Source organism: Herpailurus yagouaroundi, unplaced genomic scaffold (assembly GCF_014898765.1).
Source record: "Herpailurus yagouaroundi ecotype Mexico unplaced genomic scaffold, PumYag 28, whole genome shotgun sequence".
Classification (NCBI taxonomy): Eukaryota; Metazoa; Chordata; class Mammalia; order Carnivora; family Felidae; genus Herpailurus; species Herpailurus yagouaroundi.
The window spans coordinates 126110108-126130563 of NW_024412376.1; the positions used below are offsets into that span (position 1 = coordinate 126110108).

Consider the following 20456-nt stretch of genomic DNA (forward strand, 5'->3'; position numbering starts at 1 on the left):
CAGCTCAGGTCATGATCTCACAATTCACAAGTTTGAGCCCCACGTTGGGCTCTGTGCTGACAGCTCAGAGCCTGATGCCTGCTTCAGATTCTGTGTCTCCCTCTCTCTCTGTCCCTCCCCTGCTCATGTGCTCACTCTTGTTCTCTCTCTCTCTCTCTCTCTCTGTCTCTCAAAAATAAATAAAGACATTAAAAAAAAAAAAAAGAAATGTAAATTCAATTGAACCAGATGCTGAAACAGTGGAAGGGTGGCAATGATGGGAATACTAGTCACCGTAGTGGTTATTGCTGTTAACAGGAGAAAACGGCGTAAGCGTGTGCTCTGTCTGACAAGCGGTGTTGGTGCCTCGCTGTCGTATCCCCTCCAGACCTTCTAAGCCAGCAGGCAAATCTGACTCTTCTGGCCTGTCCTCACCTTTGGCTCCCTGCGACTTGGACCCCCAGCCACATACCAATTAAACCTTTATGGAGAGAAAGGAGGAAGATGATAGCACGGCCTCCCTGGGGGCCTCTCCCTGCTCGGAAGCTGCCTTTGTGGCACCACAGCATTCTGGCCTTCCTCTTCCTCTCCTTCCCTTCCTGGCAGCCAGACTGGTCGGCCGATCATTCAGCGGTCCCATTGACCGCAACAGCCTATGGCAGAAAGAGCGCTGACTTCAGAGTTAGACCCCTTAGATTCAAAAGTTAGCTGTACGATGGACTGCCTGTGTGAACGTGGGCCACTTATAACACTCGTAGACCTTCAGTTTCCTCGTCCGTAAAATGGCGGTAACAATGCATTTCCCGTAAATTTGCTGTGAAGATTAAGTGAGATGTTGTCTGTAAGTACCTAGCACAACGCTTGGTGTTCAGAAACTGTTAGCTCTCTCTTCCCTCTAAGAACATACCTACATACACACATTCCTTAACATATCACTAGTATGAATGTAAAGCCAATTTGGGGTGCTCGAGTTTTAATTACACTTCACCCTTTTGGATTCTCCTATGTACATTTTCCACTATTAAAAGATTAAATTACTAAGATAATAAGCTAAATAGTTTACCCTTCACCTGGAAAACTGGTTTAATTATTATAATAAAGGTAAGCCTCGTCTGAGTGCAGCATAGTGGAAACCCCATTCACAAGTAAATAAAAGTCAAGTCTTCTTTTTTTCTCCACTGCAAATCAAGCAAACCATGTAATTAAGCCAAACAAACAGAGAAAGAGGAATGAAACAATGAAAACCAGTCAGTAAAAGGCTGGAAAGTAAGTAATTAGGGTTAATTTCTATTCCACTGTGCACTGTCTTTGTTGTCCTGGTAGAACGGGCAACAATTGACTCACATAAATGATCACTGTAGGACAGCCCTGCGAGGGAGCTTATCTATGGCTCTCTACGGCTACCATGTTGTCCCTCCCCCCCCTCAAAACAGCATGAACATCAAACAGCCCTTCAGCAAACTTAGTCCTTGAGGAAGCCACACCGTACCACACAACTGCAGTTAGTTTTGATTACTATCTTGCAAGATTATATTTGAGGAGTAACAAAAATGCTAGTGTTTTGCGGTGTTTTTTTTTTCTTTTTTTGGTTTTTTTTTATTTTATTTTTTTTTTTTATTTTACAGTGAAGGCAGCCAATGTCATAGCATTTACGGCAACATCTGAGATTTAATGAAGAATTCTAGACCCTTTCAGATGAATGCTGGACAGGCTCAGTTCTAGTCTCAGTTCTGCCATCAGTTAGCTGTGTGCACTAGGAAAGCTCTTTAGGCTTCATTTTCCTCATCTGTCAACTGACGGGGCTGGGAGTGTAGCTGTGCACTATATAATCTCTCGTATGGCATATCTTTGTGACACGATACTGTAGTTACTCTGAATGTGCAATTGTAGTGTAGATCACCTGCAGATGTTTCTTTAAAAAATATTTATAACTGATACAGACTAGGTTATTGGACAACTTCCGTGTTCGCATTGAAAGGCAGCTTAGGAGTTACAGTCCATTTGCAGGCACGGGAAGTAAAGAGATGGGTTATCTTCATCTGGGGGTGGAGAATTATTTTCATGTTTCCCTTTTCCCTTTTTAGAACCTTAATGACTTTGCAAAGTGTATTCATACAGGGGCGCCTGGGTGGCTCAGTCAGTTAAGTGTCCGACTTCAGTTCAGGTCATGATCACACAGTTCGTGAGTTCAAGCCCCGCATCAGGCTCTGTGCTGACAGCTCAGAGCCTGGAGCCTGTTTGGGATTCTGTGTCTCCCTCTCTCTCTCTGCCCCTCTCTCGCTCACACTCTGTCTCTGTCTCTCAAAAATAAATAAATATTAAAAAAAAAATTTTTTTTAAACAACAAAGTTTATTCATGCAATAAATACGTATGACATTCCCTGTATGGCCTAAAGCAGGGTGCTGAGCGGTGTGGAGTTTAAGATGAGAGCACGGCCCTGTCCACAGGGGCTCAAAGGCCAGAACAAGAGATCAACAAAGCGCCCTAAAGCCCTGCCCTCGAAGTCAGTGATGTTCTCCCCGGGGGGCTGGAGTCTTGGTGACTGAGTTTTCCAGGCAGACAGGGTGTTGGAACACATGGCACATTCAGGGCACCGCAAGTTGCTAAGTAGTGTGGTTTTCGTGTGTGTGTGTGTGTGTGTGTGTGTGTGTGTGTGTGTGAGACAGGAGGTGTGGCTCACAAAAGGCCTTATATGTCAAATCAAGGGCTTTATTCTGGAAGCAGTATAGAGCTGCTGAAGTCTTAAATAAGAGGAAGGGCCTGATTGGATTCTCAGGGCCTTGGTAAAAGTGGAACCTTTCTTTTTAGAATTTGTCCACTTTGGCTTTTAGCGCCTCAGCCACACATCTCCAAAGAGAAGCATTACCTCTTCTGGAATAGGACCTCGAATTCTTCTCTTTTACCCTGTGTGTGATTTTTATTAAATATTAGAGATATTGCCTCAATGTAAAAGCATCTACCCAGTGTAAGAAAGTCAAGGATGTGATGCAATGTGCATATTTTATCTATTTTAGCGCAAGGAGATATTTATCACTCAACAAAGTTATGTTGAGTAGCTACTATGTTAACATGCTATGTTAGTAAAAACGGTCCTATAATAACTAGTTGCTGTTCCCTTGAGGGGACTCTTCCTTCTCTCTGCTGGCATTATTCTACCAATGCCGCTCAGAGGATGCAGGAGGCCAGGACCAGGTTGGCCTGGAAGACAGGCCAGAATTTCAGGTGTGGTGACGCTCAGCATTATATCTGGGAACTTCAGGACTCAGGTTTCGGCTTGCAGTTCTCCCGGCCCCTCTGTGCACAATCCAGCTGGGCCCCTAACCTGTCCTCCAGCAGAAAAGGGCACACTCAGGTGCCTCAGGGACCACACAGGTAGTATGAACACAAAGGGTGGGTGGTCGGGGACTGTATCCCATCTCAAAGGGGTGACCGCTGCCCGGCTCCAGCTGATGGTTGCCAAGCTAGAATTGGGCCCAATGATAACAAGATCTAACTTCTCAGAAGAAGACGGAAATCCCTATTGGTATGTGAAATCTTTCAATTTTGTGTAAATAGGGGAGGCGAAATCTTGTCGTGACCCCTGGTAGAACTCGAGTATTTATCACCTGACTACTTATAAGCCCTGCAGGTATGGACCTCCTCTGGCCTTTCCCACCCTGTGCTGTCCTCACACGGGGTTCACAGGGGGCACCCCGTGAAAGCACTTGCATTCGGAGGCCCCACCTCCCCAGCATTCACGGAGGCTGTGCTGCGCCTCAAGCACTGTGCTGGGGTTTTGATGCTGAAAGAAGGGCAGAGATTTGAAAAATGCAGTCCCTTGTGTGGAACACACAGGTAAACAGACCATTTGTGACACGCTGGTCAAAGGAGGGTATGTAGTGTTCTGGAAGTTCAGGGACTGCTGTGAGGGAACAGCCCAGCAGGGACCAGAGAGGGCATTGAGGAATTCATCTCCGACACCCTTCTAGACTATCTGCGGTGACTTGACTGAGTCATGCTGACCATCAGCAGGTGGCCTTTCAGGTGATTCCAGAAAAGCTTAGTGGACTCAAGAATTATAGAAGCAGAGTGCCGAAGGTCAAATGGACCAGAACATGACACAGAGACTCTTCCAGTGTTAGATGGCAATAAAACAAATCAAGAGGATTCATTTGTATTTCTGATGGCTTTTGTAAAATAAGTTTTTCTTTTGCAATATGTGTGAGAGGTGTAGAGGCAAAAACTCCTGGGGTATAACTTTAGTGTTCCTGTTTATTACCCACATGCCAGGGCCACCATAAGATTTCTGCCAAAGGCCGCAGCATAGGCTTCACACAGATGAGAGCCGTATATGAGAGATGAAGGGACTCTAGCCTCACACCTGGAATGAGGGGAACAAACAAAAACATGGAAACCAGCTAGCTACTCTCAACCAGATTATTACACAAAGCGTGACTTGCTTTGCAGAGAGAAAAGAAGGCTCTTGAATTTCCCTGGCATCTGAGTTTGCCAACCTTTAAAAACTAAAAACCCTTTCTACTTTGTGTTGGCTTCCATGCACTTCAGAACGTCAGTTCTCCTCTCAAGAGAAGGTGCGTGGTTTCCCACACAGCCCTGGCACCTCTTGGGGCCACAGAGTGAGTCAAAATCAGTGACCGGTGGTGTAGGTGGCACAGTATTAGTTAACAGTGTACTTGTTGAGCACAATGTCTGTGGGAACAGTTGGTGCAAACTCTGGTTAAGATCTTTCCAGTGGGTTCAGCTATATTCAGAACTTAATGAGACCTGGGGTCCATGGAAGGCTTCCTGGAAGAAGTGACATCAAAACTGAACTTGACCAGGGGCAGGGTGGGGGCGGGGGCGGTTGCCTGGATGGCTCCGTCAGTTAAGTGTCTGACTCGACTTTGGCTCAGGTCATGATCTCACAGTTCGTGAGTTTGATCCCCAGATCAGGCGCTGCACTGACAGCAAAGAACCTGCTTTGGATTCTTTATATCTCCCTCTCTCTGTGCCCCTCCCCTGCTTACTCTCTGTCTCTCTCTCAAAATAAAATAAAAATAAACTTAAAAAACAACTGAACTCAGCGGGTAAGTGGGAGTTAGCCAGATGTAGAGGATAAAGAAAAGAATGTTCTGGGTAGTGGAAATAGCATGGCAAAGACCCTCTGAGGGGAGACAGTTCAGAGCTGGCCACAATTTGAATGTGGGTTAGAGAGAAGTGAGTGGTAAAGCTGAGTGTGTAACCAAGGGGAAGCTCATGAAGGGCTTCCATAAGGCACCCAGAGTTTACCCTGAGGCTTCCCACCTTCCCTTTGAATAGGAACAGAGCACGAATGTTACAGTACATGGGGGCGGTGGGGGGGGGGGTTGGTTAGTGGGGGAAATGGCCTCTTCCACATGAAAACATGATGTTCCCCTGCTTCCGGGATCCAGAGACGAAAATGTGACCGTGAGACATATCTGTGTATGAAGTCAGCTATGTTGAACACGAAATATAAGTCTTTGTCCTATTTGTTTTTGCAAATACTTCGTCAAGGTAGAAACCAAAGCAAAGAAAAATAATGGCCCCATCTCATGAATAGACCTCCCACAATTCCTTCAGATTGGTGCTACCTCCCCCGACCCAGCCCTTTTATTAATGCTGTGCCTCTGACAGGGAGAATGGAACTATCCTGCAACCTAATGAGAATTATTAAATAGAATATAAATGAGTTAATCCATAAGCTAGTAATTTTGAAACTGTGGAAATTCATATTAATAATGGACTGAATTTTCCTTCGTTCTCTGAAATAAGGGATTCAAAACAGTGTAAACAGAGTCTTAGGGCACAGGTGACTGAGATGCTAACTCTATGTAGTCCTTGTCAATTCAGCCAGTCCCCATGGATTTTGCTTGCCAACATTCTTGTCAACTTGGAACGGTCATCTAATGTTCTTGAAAGTAATAACAATTCAATTATTTATTTAAAACATTTGTTTAAGTTTATTTTTATTTATTTTTGAGAGAGAGAGAGTGTGCACAAGCATGGGGGAGAGGTAGAGAGAAAGGGAGAGAGAGAGTCAGGTGCTCAACTGACTGAGCCACCCAGGCACCCCAGTCATTCAATTCTTTAGAAATCAATTCCTGATTATTATTCCTTTATTGTTAATTCCAGTTTCCATTCAAATTAAATTTCAGAGGGAAACTGTAGGAAGCATAATCATGGTTGGATTTACAGAAGAGGGTAAGGTACTTTTTGGCCCAGATGAGGATTTGTCTTCTGGACATCTTTTCTCCAGCCCTATGACTCAGGGACAGTTGGAAGGGGTTATGATGCCCAGAATGTGCTTACTAGGCCAAACAGTCTTTAATCACATTGTATATCATTATGATTCTTTTTATTATTATTACCGCTACTATTATTCAAAGACATTTCAAATAGAATTTTAAAACATGTACATTTTCAGCTATTGCAGAGTCAAAATGCATGGCACATTTGTGACTCTGTCCACGTCAGTGGTGGCCGAGCATCTGTCTTCTTTTTGTGGGATCCCGCCAGAAAGGAATTCCTGTTGATGGAGAAGCGTGGCTCTCATCTACGGTTATCCCCTTGGCTGAAGATGGAGTGGTAGGCACCAGGAAAGCCGAGTTAGCTCTTCTGAAATTAATACTCCTTTTCCTTCTTCATGAATACGAGACTACACATTTGAGAATGAACAAGAGGGATTTAATCTCTTACCACTTGGAGACTCCAATAGCTGAGTGTGACCTCAGCCCAGTGGCTACAACTTTCTTGTGATGTGAAGTGCTCAGAGGGACACCCTGCAGATAAATTGATTCCTTCTGGAAATACAGCCAGCCTTGCTGCCATTTCCCGTTGTTTGGTAACATCTCTTGGGAGGTCAGAGGCCATGTCTGTCTTACTCGGCACTGCAGCCCCACAGTGCCTGGTACGTAGGAGGCCCTGGCTAAATATCTGATGAATGATTGCTAAGACTTTACCTCTTCGGTGTCAAATGCTTGTTGATGACCCCAGCCCTTGCTAATAACCATAGGTTTCTCTGCACATTAGTCTCAGTTTCACTACTAACTAACAATGTGACCTGGTTAGATAATCTCTCTGGATCCTAAACTCATTTATCTCCAAAATGAAGAAACTGAGTTTCACCCACTCAAAAGTCCCTTGGATTTATACCAATGTTCTACCGAGTGTTTGAAAGGATTCGATCGTCTAATAAGGAAGAATATAGGGAAAATAACATTATTTACTATTGTTCTTCATTAGCAGACCAAGATATCATCTGAACCTTTAATTGTGTCTCTCTTGACAAGAGAATTTACCAGCATCCAAGATCTCAGAATCCAAGAGCTGCCAGGGATCGAGGCTTAGGAGATCCTGTAGGCAAAGGCATTCTCTTCCCGAAATAGTTGGGCTTTGGCCGCAATTTCTTATCTGACCATCTACACTGGTGACCCAGTTACACCATACAGGAATCTCTCTGAGTCTCTTTCTGCTTAAGGCCTATTTCCCAAGAAAGGGGCCTCTTTTCCCCAGGCCAAAACGCTGGGCTTGGCCTTTTCTACGTTTTAGCACGTAGAAAATTGAAAAAGTGATGGCAGGGACGTCAGACAGCCTTTCTCTGAAGGCTACAGGGCACTCGCATGCATGGTCTCCTCCAGACCCCCTCCTCCTCCTGGTTCTGCTCCAGAGTGGGGCCCCACGTAAGCAGGAGGCTTCTCTCCACACCTGCTCCTGGGAAAGACCAGAGAACATCCCACAAAAGGCTTTTTGTCTTTTTATTCCTGCCGTGGAAAGTTCCAAATGCCCCTACCACCAGGGCCCACCCGTGTTCTCCCAAAGCTCTTTCATTCCTTGATCCCGCTCCAGGGGGCCCCTGTCCTGGGGGTCGAGTGGGAGGAGGGGAGCCTGGAGCTCTCTTCCAAAGCTCATTTGGAGCCAACGATAACAACCTGCTATGTACAGGCAAGGGTACAGGGAAAAGTTGCAGAGCCGGCTCAGAGGGATACAATCCTAACAGTCTCCAGTGCTGCAGCACAGAGAGGTCCTCGCTTTGGGGAAAGAAGGTCACGGTCCCCTGAGCCAAAACTAGTCAATACTTGCCCTGAAGTTATGCATACCCCCCGAAGCAAGATAAAAGTTAAACATTTGAAAGGTCCCCAATGGCACTGCTATTCTGATTTTTTTAGACACACAAATGCAACCCGGTGCTTGTTCTGGATTTTGAAAAAAGATCTGATTGTGCTTCCAATGAGCAGCTTTTCCAGTAGAAGCTCTGGAATGCAGCCTTATCTCCCCCTTCTCTTGGACTGATCCTTTGTCCTGGCTGCTGACCTCTCTCCTTCCTCACAGGAGGCAGTCGCTTGATTGAGAACAGTAACAGATGCAGACAAGCCTAATTTGTCCTTGGCAAGAACCACAATCTGCATTTCCGTGGGGTCAGGAGAATCGTAAATAATTCATAGGGTTCTGGTTTTCTGAGATGGGATGGGCCAAATTAGCCAGAGTTTCATTCTGTTCTCCCCAAACCCCATGCACTCCTGAAGCTGCTTTATCCCCTGAGCCCGCATCTCCCCTTTTACTCCTTAGAAGGGGAAGGGAGGAGAGCTCTCTACAGATGGACATAAAACACATTGAGTTGGTATGCGAAGATGCTGTGATGCAGAAACAAGGACATCTTGAAAGACGAAACGTAAAACAGCGTCTTTAAAAGGGAAAATAGCTCCAATGTGTTTCCAGTATGGGCCGCACAGGAAACGGGAAGGAGGCTCCAGCTGGGGGGCTTTTATCGTTGCTCTGTGATCATCCGGGCACCAGGTCTCCGAGAGCTTTTTGTTCCAGCTCCAGGAGACAGCGGGTCCTAATGGCCAAAGAGACTTGGAATGCCAGCGCGACCCTGTGGGCCCCTCTGTCTCTTTGGCATTTAAAAATTCAAGTAATAAGCCTGGTCCGACTCAGAGCTGTGAATGTGTGAACAAGCCCTTCCGCAGTCCGGAGCGACTTTTATTTGAGACTTAATGTCTTTTAACCAGAGACTGGGGAACAAAGTGGCTCTAAAGGCAGACCTCAGTCTTCTGTTTAATGTCACGTAGTCACAGAGCGGTGGCTAAATAGGATCAGAGCGCCACTTTGGCCAGATCTGGGGTGGAGAGAGACCCCAGCTAAGTCTCTACAGCCATCCACAGGGACATCCACTGTCCCGGCTGCTGAGCCCTCAAGCATGGGGGTGGGGTGACCTCCGGCGGTACGTGTGGGAGACGAGTCAGCAGTGGAATGCACAGGGACTCCCGCGGTCATCCACTTCTGTCTGCCCTCTCTACTTCAGGCTTTGAGTTTGTCCAACACGGGCCTCCCCCCATCTCTCCCCTCTGGGACGCTCTCCTCGCCCCTTCCTTGGAGACTGAGTCAAGAGAGGGGTCAGTCCCTCAACGCGGGCAGTGCTTAGCCCTTTCCACAAAGGTTTCTTGGGAAAGGCTGAAGGAGAAGAAAGGTTCTGGGATTATTGATGAACTTTATTTCTCTCCCCATTTTACTGAGATCAGGCATCATGCCAATCACGCGCTGCTCCAACAGCATCTAGAAAGGAGACCCAGCAAACACAGTAGTCACTCTGTGGCATCAGTTTGCTTCCTCTCTTACAATAGGTGTCATTGGAGAGTACGTTAACTTCTTCTCCAGCAACAGATGTGGGTGGGATCATTAACACAGTGGACCTTTGGAAAGTTTTTTACAACGTCGACGACAGCGATAAATATGCTTCCTGATATTATGCGGCATCTCTCATTCTTTGCTAGCATTGATGAGGGGAATGCCTTTGCATTGTCAACAGTGAGGGCAGAGAGGACGTCGACTTCCCGGGCTCTGCGGAAGCTTGCAGGCAGACAGGGATGGAACCGGGCAGCAGCATGTGAATGAGGACCCTGGGGTGGAGGAGGGGCGAGCGGGGGAGACAGCGCACGGTTCCCACCACCTGAGGTTCCCACGGCTGATGCGTGCCTACCCGGCTCTCCAGACCCGCCCCTGTGTCCGTAGGCCACATCATCTCTTAAGTTCCTCACTGAACACGGGGCCTTGCGGCCCAGCCTCTACCTTTGACGGATAAAGACGCTGTTGCCGGAGAGTTTAATCACCTCGTCCGAGGGCAGTACTAGCAGAGCCAGATGTAGAACCCAGTTCTCTGGCTCCAAGTCCCCTGTTCTCTCCATGTCCCCTCCATCATTTCAGGGCGGCCAAAGGCAGTGTAAGATAATGGCAAAATGCTGGGGCTTTGCGGAGCAGTAAAGTAGCAAGGCGATGTGAAGGAAAAGTCGGCATTCTCGGAGTCTGGACACAGTCCACCCACAGTGTGCCCAGAACACCTGGGCTCTCTGGTACATCCTGCTGTGATCCGCGGCCCTTGCGGTTCTTGTCGCCTCCCTCCCAACCATTCAGGGCAGTCACCCGCCTGAGGGTGCCAAACCCAGCTGTCCCAGGCCAGGCCAGCCTTGGGACAGGGGGACGGACGGGGGTGCCAGACAGGCACGTCTCTACCCCAGCTCCCTCGCCGTGGCACTCCCAGCAGACCCACGTTGGGCCACTACTCATCTTTTTTGATAAGCCCACGTGTTTTCCATGCTTCCTTCTGTCCCCAGCTCCTTTTCTGAGAGTACAGCTCTTTTTCTGTCAGGTACAAAGCAGCCCGTGATAATTTCAGCGTCGGGGGGGTGGGGGTGGGAAGGTACCCGTCTTCGTTAAAAATGGCGTTTTGTTGGGGCACCTGGGTGGCTCAGTTGGTTAAGCGTCCGACTTCGGCTCAGGTCATGATCTTGTGGTCCGTGAGTTCGAGCCCCGCATCGGGCTCTGTGCCGACAGCTCAGAGCCTGGAGCCTGTTTCAGATTCTGTGTCTTCCTCTCTCTCTGACCCTCCCCTGTTCATGCTCTGTCTCTCTCTGTCTCAAAAATAAATAAACTTTAAAAAAAAAATGGCATTTTGTTTCCACCAAACAACCCGTATGTTCCAGCCCCTCGCCACTGTCACTGTTCTTTCAGTTTTCTTGAAGCAGTCATTTTGAGGAGAGAGACAGCATATGTAAAAAATTACACAGAGCCGATAAACATACATAAAGCCAAAGCATCAAGCTGCTTTCAGACGTGCATCCCAGCAAGCCACTGAAAGTCTTTTGATGATTTAGTTGCAATATGTAAATAAAAGATCTGATTAAAGAAAAAAAACACACACATTTGTTAAGGCTGCTTGGAGAAATGTATCCACTTGTACAGACATGTACATTTTTTGAGTGTGTACCCTACCTCATTCCAAAAGGATTTAAGATAGCTCCGGGTCACGTATTGGCAGATAGAACAATCTGAACTCAACATCTTAATGCCAGCATTAAATGTCCTGCCTGCACAAGACGCGCATTTCCACAGCTACAACACCACCCCAGGCTCTGGAACCAGAGAGAATTAAAGGTGCTTCCTTCACAGGGCAGTTGGGTGGAGCATTGCAAAGTCACCTTGAGGCCGGTTCTGTTCTGATGTGGGGCGGTGGTTAGCAGGCTCTCAATCTGTCTCCCACGATCAAGTCCTTTTGCCCGACCTCAACCAAAGTTCTGTCTCCGTGCCAGTGTTATTCGCCCAAGCTGAGCTCTTCCTCAAAAACCGGTGTGCATGTCCTCACCCTGCAGGCTTGGAAGGCTTCCATCTTCTCCCTAGTTCTCTTCTTCTCCCTCTGAACCCTGATTCCCAAGGATCTTCCCTTGAGCTGCAATCTCTCCTCCTAAGGTAGAAGGGCAAGCATGTGAATTTTGGAATCAGCAGATCTGGGACTGAATCTAGAGTCTGCCTTTTACTATCCTTAAAACCCTGACCACTCACTTCGCTTCAGTTTGCTTCCTTTGAAATGGGAGGGATCATAGGACCAACCCCAGAGGTTTGGTAAGGATGAAATGAGACAAGTCTATAACACTCAGGACCTGCCTGACACAGAAGTATTTAATGCATGGTTGCCATTGTTATTAACTTACATCTCCCATGCACGCTGGACATCAGCCGTCAACCTCCTGAACCCCCAGTGTTGCCTATAAACAAGCAGGCCAGATCAACTCGGTCCTCCCAAGATACCCCCCAACACTCCTTACTGAACCTCCCTCCTTCCTCCAGCCCATTCTCTACCCTAATCAGTATGATGTCCCGATTCTGCACACCAGGGGCCTGCCTTGCATTGCTTCCCCACACACACGTCTGCCCCACAATGTCAGGTGTGTGTGCCCAGGCTCTAACACACTCTTGCCACCACCTCAGCCCTGTTCTGATGGAAGTGAAGGAAGAAATAACGCTTAAGAATTAAAACAGTGGGCTTTTTCTTCTAGATCCCTGTATGTCTCCTTTGTTGGAAAAACCAATCCTTTGGGTGCTTCATGATTTGCACCCTCTATGTTTTCATTCATTCTCAAAAGGGTACTTCTCCAAGGATAAGCAAGGTAGACACAGCACCTGCCCTCAGTTTGCTTACAGTTTAGTAAAGGAATAGTCTTCAAGTGGTAGATTACATGTTTGTCAAATTTACATGGTTCTTCCACTTGGGCAAGTTGCTTAACTCATCTGAGCCTCATTTTCTTCATCTGAAAAATGGAACAATGAGAGTCTCCACCTATGGTTTGACCAACAGCCTCAGCTCACCCCTCTGCCGGACCCCTAAGGCAGTGCACAAACCTCACAACTGCATGAAGAGCCCTGAATTAGTTCACTTTAAGTCACTAAAACGAGGCTGGCACCTTGGAGGTGCACAAAAGCAAGTCGTTATTGATTGCGAAGGTAACACGGGGCTAACACAACACACTGGCCTTACAGGGGTCACTATCATTCAGTGCCTTGTCTTAGCAGCGGCTTTGTCTCTTGAACATATTTGTGGTCATTCTTAGACATAAGGAGACAGCTCTCTTATTAACTGTTGCCAGTTCCTTTTTCAGGAGCTGCTGAATAGGTAAGATGTTTCTTTCAGTTGTGACCCCTGCTTCAGCACTCCTTCTAAGAGGATAATAAATGAGCATGGTAAATTTTCCTGCTGCAGCTAACTACTGTCTGCGAGCTGTGTCAAGAGATTATCTGAGAGCGTTGGGATAAATGATAGATTGCTTGGAGGCTATTTATAAATACAGCATAATGAGGAACCATTGAAAGAGGCATGAAGGATGCGCAGGAGGGAGGCAAGGGAGGTGATGCCAGAATGTTAACAGTGAAGACAGAGGAGGAGAGTCAGAGGAGGGAAACGTACAGGGAGGTGAACAACTGGCCTGGACACATGAGAGCAGAGAGGGCAGGAAGGGGGTGCCGGGAGGTGAGGGGACAGGAACATACAGGGAAGGAGAGATCATTGTCAACCAACAGGAAAGGATGAAGTTTGAATAAACAAAATGCACGAGGCAGGTTGGGAAGAAGGCAGAATAAAAGAAATGGAAAAAGAAACTCAGGCTGAATATAATTCAGTGCAGAAATGGAAAACATACATTAGATTATGATTATTTTGTTTAAACAAAGGAGCAAAAGTTTTGCCTGATAGAGGTTACTGAGCTTCTCTGAGGTCACTACTGTGAACATTCCGTGGCGGTTTTATCCCCTCCCACATCTTTTTGGTTTTGTTTTTGTTTTTGTTTTTTGCATTATAGTTGAAATGGACACACAAGGGAAACTTAGAGTGTCTTTATCAGAGTTGAACTCCTAAGTTATAGCACTTCAAGTACAGAAATCATAATATGATATGATGATAAGAAAAGCATCAAGGAAATGATAGTATGGATGAAGACAAAACAGAAGTCCTACTGATACTAAAACTAAGATTTCCGTCGCCTATCCTTAGAATGCTTGATCAATAATGGCATATCCATCTCATATCATAATCCTTTAAGATAAATAGAGGGAGGTAGTGTGGTTTTTATTCCACCAAAAAAGATGAAAGGGCTTACTTTAATCCAAAATAATCCCAAGTAATTTTAAATTATTTATGGGGCGCCTGGGTGGCTCAGTCGGTTAAGCGTCCGACTTCAGCCAGGTCACGATCTCGCGGTCCGTGAGTTCGAGCCCCGCGTCAGGCTCTGGGCTGATGGCTCAGAGCCTGGAGCCTGCTTCCGATTCTGTGTCTCCCTCTCTCTCTGCCCCTCCCCCATTCATGCTCTGTCTCTCTCTGTCTCAAAAATAAACAAAACGTTAAAAAAAATTTAAAAAAAATTATTTAATTAATAATCATTCAATCCAAATAATCCCTAAGTCCCTTGCAGAACTAGTTTCCTGGCCCATTCTTACAGTGATCGCTCACTCTGTCCAGCCTTCAGAAGCAAATGGACCAAGGGATCGGACACGCTCAGGTGAGAGTCTGGGCTCCCTGATGCCCAGACTTTATAAACTAGGGAGCAACTAACTTGACCTCTCCGAGATTCCATTTCCTCCTTCTACAAAATGCGGGTCCTGCTACTTCCCCCCCCCCAAGGTTATTATAACTATTAGAGATAAAATATATAAAGCATTTGGAACAAGTAGATGGCTTGTAAATTTTAGCTATTATTTTCATGCAAGAGAAAATAGTAATATGCATCTTTATAGCTAAGAAAAAGTATCATTGCATTAGCAAAAAAGGTAGGGGAAGTAGGGTGGAAGATTAAATTGAGGAAGAGAAAGTCACACGAAAAAGTATGCTGGCGTCAACTTATTATATGATGAAGGGAAATGTATTCCTCTGCTGCCTCTGGGTCACTGTGCCTAAATGGAAATAAGTACAGAAATGGAATAAAGCCCGCCATAGACTTCATGAGCTGCTAGTAAAATGGGGGCCCGGCATCCCTCAGAAGTTATTTTGATTTGTACTTGAAGGTAATGAGATAAGTGGGAACCACACTGTAAAAAACAGCGTTACACAGATAGAAGCCTGGGGTTTTGATGTTAAAAAACCTGAGAATTAGCAGCAGCCACACCCTCCTGGACTTGACGGCTGAACTTAAGTCCTTTCTAGAGCCCCAGGACACACAGGCCTTCTATATTATGTTTGGAACTAGCATGTTGGATAAACGTGGCTCATCAAGTCCAATCAAAAAGCAACCCATTTTGTGTCTCAGCGTTACTTTATTCAATAGGGGTTTGGTTCTTGCCCTATCCCTGGGTGAATCTTTGGGCGAGTTCATAACTTTTCTGGTCACCCTTGAGAAATACAGTCTTCGGGCGCCTGGGTGGCTCAGTTGGTTAAGGACCCACTTCAGCTCAGGTCATGATCTCGTGGTCAGTGAGTTCCAGCCCCGCACTGGGCTCTGTGCTGCCAGCTCAGAGCCTGGAGCCTGCTTCCGATTCTGTGTCTCCCCCTCTCTCTGCCCCTCCCCTGTTCATGTTCCGTCTCTCTCTGTCTCAAAAATAAATAAACATTAAAATTTTTTTTTAAAAAAAGAAGAAAAATACAGTCGGAACTTAGTAATTGGTATGCCCAACCCCATGTAATAGGGCGCACCTTCAAGCTTGAATGAACAGTAAGGCAATTCTCTCTCTCCCAGCGTCTGTCTGCTGCAGCTGAAGAAGGGATGTGTGACTGGCTCTCTCTCTTCCCTCCTGGGAGGTTTCTCCTCCTCCTCCTCCTCCTCCTCCTCCTCCTCCTCCTCCTCCGTCTCCTCCTCCTTCTCCTCCTCCTCCTCCTTCTTCTCCTCCTCCTCCTCCTCCTCCTCTTCCTCCTCCTCCTCCTCCCAGAACTTAGATAAACTGCAGTTTCCACCCTTTGCAAGGTTTGAGTTCAGAGCGACAGGAGAGGAGCGAGGGGGAGGAAAGTCCCTTACCTTCCTGACACTGTGTGAGCCAGCGTGACACTGTCTGCTCGTGGCAGATGTCTCAACCTGCTTGTTCTCTTATACGCACGATGGTGGGGTCTGCGGAGACACCCACATCACCGGTGACTCCTGTCTGCAGTTTCTTCTGTCCTAGCTACTCCAGTCGGTCAGTTTGATGAGCGGGGATTGCACCGTGGTGCTTATTTTTCATTTTGGTAAAAACAGGTAGTTGCGTGCCATCACCTTCTCAGTTAGCAGCATAAAAACCATGAGGGATCATTCAAGTAAATGAAAAGGTGGAGGTAAGTAAATCCGAGCAGAAATACTACTGCTTGGAGTCACTTCAGTGCAGAACTTATCACTTATTACAATTTACAGGAGGCTCTGATGACACTTGGCAGATTGCCAGTCCCCGATGTGATGGGTTCCCCTTCTCAGATGGGATGGCTCGCTTCTCCATGAGCTCTCTTTATTTTTTTATTTATTTTTTTTAATAAATGTTTAAATGTTAAATTTATGTTTGAGAGAGAGAGACAGAACGCAAGAAGGGGAGGGACAGAGAGAGAGAGAAACACAGAATCCGAAGCAGGCTCCGGGCTCCGAGCAATCAGCACAGAGCCCGATGCGGGGCTCGAACTCACAAACTGTGAGATCATGACCTGAGCCAAAGTCAGTCGCTCAACCGACTGAGCCACCCAGGCGCCCCAAAGAAGAGTGTTGTTTTGAAGAGGAAAACACTTGTGAAGAAAGAGAGGGCCATTGAAAATGAGTTCACTCATCTGTATTTTAGAAAAACAAATCACAATACAGTGAAGGGAGAAATGGAGTGATAACAACTGTTCATTTTAAAATCATTTCAAACTGTTGTGAGTTTGCAACTAAGTCACAAAGCATTATGTCTCAAGCTCTAAATTCTCACCAAGTACTAAGCCAAGTAATATGAAATTGCAATTCTATACATTTTTAAAATGTTCAAATGTTGGCAATTTCATTTGGTTCAGACTTTTCTTAACCTCTCACCACTACTACTGAATTTCACCTTGTAGTTGAGAAATTGTGAAACTTAGATCAGGTGCCTGTGTAACCCCACAACCAGACCCTAAGCTTCTGGAGGTGAGCGGCATCGACTTGCTCACTCTTACGTTCCCTGCAGTACCCGGTGCCCAACAGAGCTGAGAGAATACTCACTAACTCTTACCACAGACTCAGACTCGTGCTTGAAATGGAGCCATCAAGTTATTAGCCACCAAATGGCGCAATTAGATCCTAATCATTGGTCCTCCCCTCGATACACAAAGTGGAAGGTATGAGAAGTTTACGAACCTTACATGTGATCAGCAACTTCAAGAAAACTTTACAGTTTCTCCCCTCTAAATTGCCCAGGGAAAGGAGAAGGACGGGAAAAGTGACCTCTCCTCCAGGATGCAAAGCGGGTCAGCTCTGGAGGGAAGAGGTTAGGTTCAGCCTCCAGTCCCAGACTCCTGCCAAATCCACGGGAGGCAGCCATCTTGCCCATGCCCCTCCCCTGATGTCAGGCAGGGACAAGAGCTAAAGCAGGGCATCGAGAGGAGTCATACACCACTTCTGCCCACTCAGTGTCTAAGGAGAGATTATTTCTTGGCAGTTGCTTCAGCATTTTTAAAACTCCCAGCCAGAGCCCACTCCCTCTGGTGTTCTTCTGGTCTGACTGGAAATTCCCAGATGTGTTTAGGGCTTTGTTCTAGAACGGGTGAACACTCTGGATTTGCAAGGTATTATCTGTTGAATATTCGGAGAGAATTTTTTTTTAATGTTTTTTATTTATTTTTGAGAGAGTGAGAGACAGAGCGTGAGCAGGGAAGGGGCAGAGAAAGAGGGAGACACCGAATCCAAAGCAGGCTTCAGGCTCTGAGCTGTCAGCGCAGAGCCTGACGCGGGGCTCGAACTCACGAACGGTGAGATCATGATCTGAGCTGAAGTCAGATGCTTAACCAACTAACCACCCAAAAGCTCCGAAAAAGTTTTTCAACCTAACTCAACATTAACTCTGCTGACTCTGACATAGAATTTCGATCAGATATGTGGGTCTTCTAAAATCATAAAGTCTTCTAAAAAAAAAAAAAAGTCATTTGATGTTTGTGTTCCTGAATTATTGTTTTATGTTTTTAATTTTTAAAATATTTATTTATTTATTTATTTTGAGAGGGAGAGAGAGGCAGCAAGCAGGGGAGAGGCAGAGAGAGAGAGGAGGAGAGAGAGAATCCCCAGCAGGCTTCACGCAGAGTGTCGAGTCTGATGTGGACCTCGATCTCATGACTGTGAGATCATGACCTAAGCCGAAATCAAGTCAGACGCTTAACTGACTGAGCCACCCAGGCGCCCCCTGAATTATTGTTTTAGTGCAAAAATATTTACATCTGGCGTTTTGAAATCTTCTAAAGGAAGTTTTTCAGACACCTTGGGGGATGTGATTTCTTAATAGAAGAAAACTGCCACGGTTTTGTATAAGGCATTAGACACCACTCCAAAACACCCTCAAATTTATCAACACCCAAATTCCCAAAGTCACAAAGACCATATTAGCATTTCCTTATAAATGCATTTGGGATCCTCGGTAACTTGAAAGACTTCTATTTTAGTATTTAGGATGAAACATAAAGCTAATTAATAAAATATGGAGCTAAGCATCGTGCCAAATGAAATCAATATTTATTGTAAATAACTAAAACAACTTTGCTGTAGGAGAAAGGTCCTAAAACTGTGCTCGGAAAGATGCTGAATACGTTCCTATATTATCACAAACACATGCTGGGTATTATGTCCAGCCTCAGAGCTGCATTGGAGAAGAGCAGGGATCACCCCTAATGCCAGGGAGCAGTCACACAGCCGAACAACATTGAATAAGCATTTTATAATCGATACCCCTAAAGCCCCAAGAGAAATTTTAAAACTTAAATTGTCTGAGGCTTAACTGTATGGCTCCCAATTAACGGAATGAGTTGTGTTTTTAAATACTCACGTCCTGCTGAAAATTCCCCATGGCTTTTTTAAAAAGCTATAAAATGTGTTTCTGGCGACAGAATTCACCTTAATAAGTTTCAGAAGGTTTGATAGTTCATTCACACGTTAGCTTATAAATGATGTAGGCAAGTAAGCAAAATCCCTTTTCCCATCTTCTGCATTTTTGGGAGGAGTACAAAACCCAGCTGCATTTCATTACAGTGATTTTGGAAAGCCCAAGACAGTGCATGAGGACAAGAGGACTCAAAATTCAGTACTTGAGGGGCGCCTGGGTGGCTCAGTAGGTTGAGCGTCCGACTTCGGCTCGGGTCATGATCTCACGGTTTGTGAGTTCGAGCCCTGCATCGGGCTCTGGACTGACGGCTCGGAGCCTGGAGCCTGCTTTGGATTCTGTGTCTCCTCCTCTCTCTGCCCCTCCCCAACTTATGCTCTGTCTCTCTATGTCTCTCAAAAAATAAATAAATGTAAAAAAAAATTCAGTACGTGGAACCCGAGGTTACACATTGCATATGGTTCTCTGTGCTTCTCTCTCTCTCTGTATCAAATGCTAGATAATTTTAAGCCTCTGCTGACCTAAGAGTTTGTCACTGATGATTCAACAACAAGAACTATTTAGACCTGTTTAGCATTTAGAGTTTATAAGCCATTTCCTATTCATTCTATCGCATGATGGTAACTTCGAGTTCATCTGTGCCCCCAAAGGACCTTGATTTCAGAGCAACTTAAACCTCTGTAAGCTCTTTTATGAGTCTGATCCCATCGGAAAGCATTGGATTCCAGTGACAATCACCTTGTGGCTCTTTTGTTTCCCTGATAAAGAATTAAAAGCAGGTTGGATCCTCCTAGCAGTGTTCGCAGCGCACCCTTGACAATAGTGGCTTTGTGGCAGTGTTGAGGTCATCATTTTATAAAGCAGCACAAAAATGTGCTCTTAGCAGCAAGCCAACACTCAAATTCTTCAACTGGCCATGTCGTGATTTTAATTTTATGCACGTTTCCTCATTTTGTTTTCAGTATGAATATGGTATATTCCACACAGCCTGTGCCGCTCAGTTTTACAAAAAAAAAAAAAAAAAAAAAAAACGCCTTTGAAGTAACTCACCAACCGGGGTCATATTTACAGTGTATTTCACTGGCTTCCTGTTTGGGGACCTGGCAGAGGCAACAATGAGTAGGCCTAAGACATGCTTTGAGTAGGTCCCTGGTGCCCCTTCTTCACGCACGCGAGGCACTTCAGATGCTTTGCAAAAAAAAGGGTGAGCTAATAACCCTATTTATGCAGTCACAACGCTAGGTGGAGTCCATATTTGGAGAGAGACTTTATCTTAGGAAAGCAGATGTCCAAAGAAACAGCCTAAATTCTCCAGGATAGGTGAGATCAGATGGAGTATCAATTTTAATGAGTGTCTATTTAGTAGCAGGCTAGGCTACTGGGTTCCCTCCTGAAGCAAATCTGAATATTGCTTTTTCCATGTTCCAAGTGATGGAACCAAACCAGAGAACAGGAGAGGGTTGGTGACTCCCATTCGTCTTGAATTTTCCCAGCGGAGGTCACCTTTTTCACGATATAGATGGGTTTCAAGGTCTTAAGCAGGTTAGTTTATAAATTACAAGTGACGAATTATTGAAAGGAGCCCTCAGTTTCTGGAACTGAGAACAGACGCTTTACAAGCCACTTTATTCTGACAAGAAAGACAAATAGCAGTTGTTTAGAAAAGGTA

The 20456-nt window shown here is 45.7% G+C and overlaps 1 protein-coding gene and 1 long non-coding RNA gene across 3 annotated transcripts in view; one reads left to right on the forward strand and one right to left on the reverse strand.

The window, feature by feature from the left end:
• The window catches only part of SCFD2 (sec1 family domain containing 2), a 401843-nt gene that overhangs the window by 287926 nt on the left and 93461 nt on the right, over positions 1 to 20456 (forward strand). The gene's annotated exons all lie outside the window — the stretch shown is intronic.
• On the reverse strand, positions 11180 to 17566 carry LOC121035842 (uncharacterized). The gene is made up of 2 exons (XR_005793099.1): positions 17059 to 17566; positions 11180 to 11714 (listed from the first exon to the last, which is right to left on the reverse strand). It is a non-coding gene; the product is annotated as an uncharacterized LOC121035842 (long non-coding RNA).